Here is a 5,315-nt window from a genome sequence, read left to right as displayed (position 1 = left end):
CGTTGCTATGAGAGTCCAATGAGAGCACATGTAAAGCATTTTGTAAGTCCTGAAGTACTATACAAGTGTTGGCTATTATTATTTCTAGGAGTTGAGCTTCCTCTTCCCTTGCTATTACCATCTTCCATCCTTCACCGAAATCAGCACAGGAAATCAGACCAGAACCTCATGTCCCATACCTCAATCTAGTTACTCCACTGAATAACTATGTCTGTCTAGGAGCTCTTACAGACTAGCAGGAGTAGGTGTACCACCAAATGTTTCTTTCAATCCATCACTAAGACTCATTTTCCATGTCCCAAAGATAAACTTGTATCACCACCCAAAGTGATCCTATGGGACTCTAAAATGTGTTTTTTCCATTAGTCCATTACTTTCTACTGAACTACCAGTATCATAGTCATGACATCTTTCCAAAGGGAGAATAACCAAGGATTTTTAGGAACTGTGTCTGGAACTCCCAATAATCCCTCCCTGTCCTTCCATCTTCTTTTTTTTTTTGGAGGGGGGAAGGTAGAGCAATTGGGATTAAGTGGCTTGCCCAAGGTCACACTGCTAGTAAGTGTGTCAAGTGTCTGAGGCCAGATTTGAACTCAGGTACTCCTGACTTCAGGGCCAGTGCTCTACTCACTGTGCCACCTAGCTGCCCCTGTGTCCTTCCATTTTCTACCCAGATCACACTAGAGTTTACCTTCTCAACCAGCCTATCATTAATGTCACTCATATACAATATGTAGTAAAGGATCAGGGCTGTGTGACAAATGTGAATCCACATCACACCAAGAAATACTATGATCTTTCCCCTGAAAAGTGTTGGAGAAGACAAAATCCCAGGTTGAGGAATGGTCAGGAAACACCCAGGTGGTATTCAAAGAACACCATTCATAGACAATGGCATGGTCATATTCAGAGCTTTCATACTCGTTGATCCCCATCAGGGAATCACAGGGCACAAAGCACTAGATGTGAGATAAGACACCTCCCATCAAAGGTGCCTGAGACTTCAGCTATATTTTCTTCAGCCAAGTGGAGAAGGGTGTGGAATAAAATTACCCTACCCTGGGATGAATCTTCACATTCAACAAATCATTACTAATCACTATTAGTCAATATCCCTATGCTCACACCTCTGTGTAATTTTTCCTGATATTGCCTTATATGGACCTCTACTCCTCCCCTTGGCCAACAGATTCAGGCCTATTGCTCTCATACTTGGTCCACATTCTCCCTTCTAACCACTTAGTCTGTCTGACCTCAGATTTGTTTACCACTTCAGGCGAAAGCTTCTCTTCACATATACGCAATAAATGCAAAGATAAAATAACAACCTTATCCCTGGGCTTAGTTTTATCTAGGTCCTCCTCCCTCGCCTCTCAGCCCTACTCATCTGGAGGAATTGGGTCTTTGGACCTCAAAAGCCATGGGAGTTCATTAAGAAGGGAACCTCTAGAGTGGAAGGTAGTTGGATAGTCTAACCTTTGAAGACAAATAAGGAGCCATAAGGGCTGTCATATGCCAGCTTTAACATTTCCTGAATATCCTGTGTGTATGCTCATCTCTTACCAGCTCCCTTTTATGTGTGGTCTTCCCCCTTTAGAATGTAGAATGTAAGCTTGTTGATTGATGGCAGGAACTATTGAGCATGCCTTTTTCTGTACTCTCAGTGGTTTAGTATTTGCGCCTAGCTCATTATCTATCTATCTATCTATCTATCTATCTATCTATCTATCTACCTATCTATCTATCTATCTACATATCATCTAATTATCTATCTCTCTCTATTATCTATCTACTTATCTATCATCTAATTATCTATCTCTCTATCTATCCATCCATCTATCTATCATCTCTCAATCATCTATCTATCATCTATCTATCTATCTATCTATCTATCTATCTATCTATCTATCTATTTATCTATCTATCTATCTCACCGGTTTTCTCTATACACTAATCCTTGATGGCTTCAAGATTTATATTAATTAACCTTTAAAGACCCTCTGTTTCAAGTTCATCAAGCTTCTCAGCTTCCATTACCTACACCCCCACTTTCCATAGAAGGGTGATCATACCTTATACCTTACCAATACCCCTAAACTTTTTCACCTCCAAGAGTTTGAACTCTGAAATTCTTCTCTGATCACACGCATTTTATAATCTGGCCAAACAGGTTTACTAGTTATTCTCCAATCATGACACTGCATTTCCCAACCTTTTCCTCAGGCTATCCCCCATGTGTGAATGACATTCCCTTTTCTAATCCACCATTTAGAATCCATAGTTTCCTCCAAGGCTTGATCCAAGCACCATCTCCTATTTAAAACATTTCCTGACTCTTGAAGTTGCCATTGTTCCATGCTTCCTCAAATGTAAAATGAGAACATTAGGCTAGGTGATTTCCAAGGTCCCTTCCAGATCTAATACACTGCGATTCATGTTGTGCTGGGGTCGGGGATAGGGTAGCAGAAATCCAAAAATTCCCCAGTCCGTAAGGACAAAATCAGCCTCTCAAAGAATTCAACTTATGCCCATCAGTGACAGTGTTCAGCACCTAACATCGATATAAAGATGCATTTTAACCATCCTTTATGTCCAGAGAGGATAGTAGAATGGAAAGTGTGAAAGATTTGGAGTCAGAAGACCTAGGCTTGAATCCCATATGCGCTACTTATTTCCTGAGCAATCCCTTAACTTCTCTGGGTCTCAGTTCCTCATCTGTAAAATAAATGTATTGGACTAGATGTCCAACTTCCAACTCTAGATGCTATGAGAGTTATTTTACCATTGGGGAGGGTACAAGCTATTGGAGAGTTGTTCTCAGAAATGGTAAGTTATCTATCAGTAATTCACTGTTAGCCCTGGAAGCTTTGCATGTTTTTTTCCCCAATGCAATCATTCCAGGCCCCACAAAACTGAACATCTCCTTCCATGATTCAGATGATGAATTGGAGAGAAGCTCATTAAGTTTGCTAGTCTCTCCAAGCTAAGTGGGAAGCTTAGCAGCTTGGATAACAGGATTAACATTTAATATAACCTTGAAGAAGTGGATAAAATTATCAGGGTATGTATAGAGTGTGGAACTACAGAAAGGAAAAAAAAAGGAACCCCACAGAACATGAGGGTGAGGTACTGGTTCCAAAGGAGGATGATGGGGAAAAGAAAGATGAGGCTTATTTATATAAAAGACCAAGATACTTAAAAGTATGCAGGATCCAGAAGATAGTTCTCCTGCCATTATCATTTTGAACAATGCTTATCAAGCACCTACTGTGTGCATTATACCCTTCCAGAGAAATGGGTCTAATTTGGGGCCCAGCAGTGAGATATGGAGTACTTGGAGAAAATTACAAGAAAACAACTATGACTAATGCTTTGCAAGATCAAATCTAAGAGGAAAGGTTAAAGGAATTGGGCTTATTTTAAATAAAGAAGAGAAGAAGACTAAAGTGGAGCAAGGGAGTGAGGAGGAAGAGTGAGCTCTTCTTAATCTTCTTAAATTATATGGCGAATAATGTAGGCGTAATGAACAGCTGTTCTCCATTTTCACTAAGGACAGAACAAGAGCAAAGAGGAAAAATTTGTCACAGGAGGAATTTATCTTAGACATTCAGAATAACTTGGCTGCCTGCAAACTGTGGCAGCAGAATCATATTTGCCAAAGAAAAACCTGCAACATCATGGTCGCTTAGGTGCTAAATAAATGTTTTTAAAAATATCATAATGAAATTTGAACTTATTGATATCTCTACTTCCACCCTATTTTTATCAGCTTAGTTTACACATTTTCAAGTATATTCAGTTACTCATTGAAATGAATTGGCAGTTCCCTTTTGCCTCTAAAGCTCCAGGTTCTATGTGGCCTGAAACATATATTCTACTTTCAGCACAGATAATCTTTATGAAAGATAATATGAAACCATGATTCAAATATGCCTGTGTCCCATAAGTGGTATCAAATACCGCATCAGTTCAACCAACCAAAAGTGGATTCAAACAGATGTTGAGAAGGGGGTGTGTGGGGAGCAAAGGCAGAGACGGAGAAGGTAAGAGTGATGCCAGATTGATCTAATCTACATAAGGAAAATCCAGGGAAAAATTGATATTCAAAAATATCCAGCTCTTTGTGAGGTAGCTAGGTAGTATAGTGAGCAGAGCGATAGACTTGGAGTCAGGAAGCTTGAGCTGAAATCCTGCCTTAGACACTTTAAATAATGTAACCCTGGGCAAGTCTCTTAACCTTTCTCAGCCTCAGACTGCTCATATGTTAAACGGGCCTAATGATAGCACCTCCCTCACAAGGTTGTTGTAAGAGTCAAATGAAATAAGTGAACAGCATTTTGTGAGCAAACCTTAGAGCATTAGATCAGTGCTAGCTATTATAATTATCTATCTGTCTGTCTCTGCTAATATCTAAGTTGGGAAGCCAATAGCATTTAAGTTAGGCAGCTAAGTGACCCAGTGTTGGATCTGGAGTCAGAAAGCCCCAAGTTCAAATCCTGCCACAGAAATGTCCTAGCTTTGTGACCCTGGAGAAGTCCCTTGCCCTCTCTCAGCTTCAGTCTTCTCATCTGTAAAATGGAGACAACGAAAGTGCCCAACTCCTGGGTAGGAAACAAGCACCAACTTCAGCCAAAGTGATTCTATGCCTAATGAGATGTCATTGATCATCTGGAGAGAAATGCACCTTATAAGCCTTAAAGCACTACATAAATGCTGCTATTACTAAATGCACAAAGCATTAGAATTTATGCAAAACAGGAGTTTGTGATTTAAATCAGTGATGCTTCACTAAACTTAAACTTAAAACTTTTTTCTTGACCTACTCTTATGAGAGCTGAAACATCAACCTGAATTACCCCATTTAAATATCCTGGCTGATAATTAAAATACAGTAGCACAAAAGAAACCTGATTTCCTATCAGTTATTTATTTTCATCATAGTGAACTCATACTAATCTCTGTGCATAGATGTGTCCTGTCCATATTCCTAATTTTGTTTTTAAAGAACTGGTAAATATAAAGTACAAAGCACAAAGGTTTGCATCAAGTAAGGCTGATCAATGTATTTAACCTTCTGTCCAACTTCTCCATGCGCTTTCTCTACAGGTCACTCACTGATGCACAAAATAATTCCAATACTTCTTAAATTAAAATAATGAGGCATATATGAACTTTCAATAATGCAGACAGGTAGACTATAACTGTAAACCACAAGCTTATATACTCTGGACTTTTATGGCTTTTAATTTATCAAAGGAAATAATTAGCACACTTTGTGGCAGTCAGTGATGGAATTTATTCATTTGGAAGCCATG

This window comes from Trichosurus vulpecula, chromosome 6 (genome assembly GCF_011100635.1).
Source record: "Trichosurus vulpecula isolate mTriVul1 chromosome 6, mTriVul1.pri, whole genome shotgun sequence".
NCBI lineage: Eukaryota > Metazoa > Chordata > Mammalia > Diprotodontia > Phalangeridae > Trichosurus > Trichosurus vulpecula.
The sequence above is the reverse complement of the archived record's forward strand: the minus strand, read 5'-3'. Positions refer to the sequence as shown.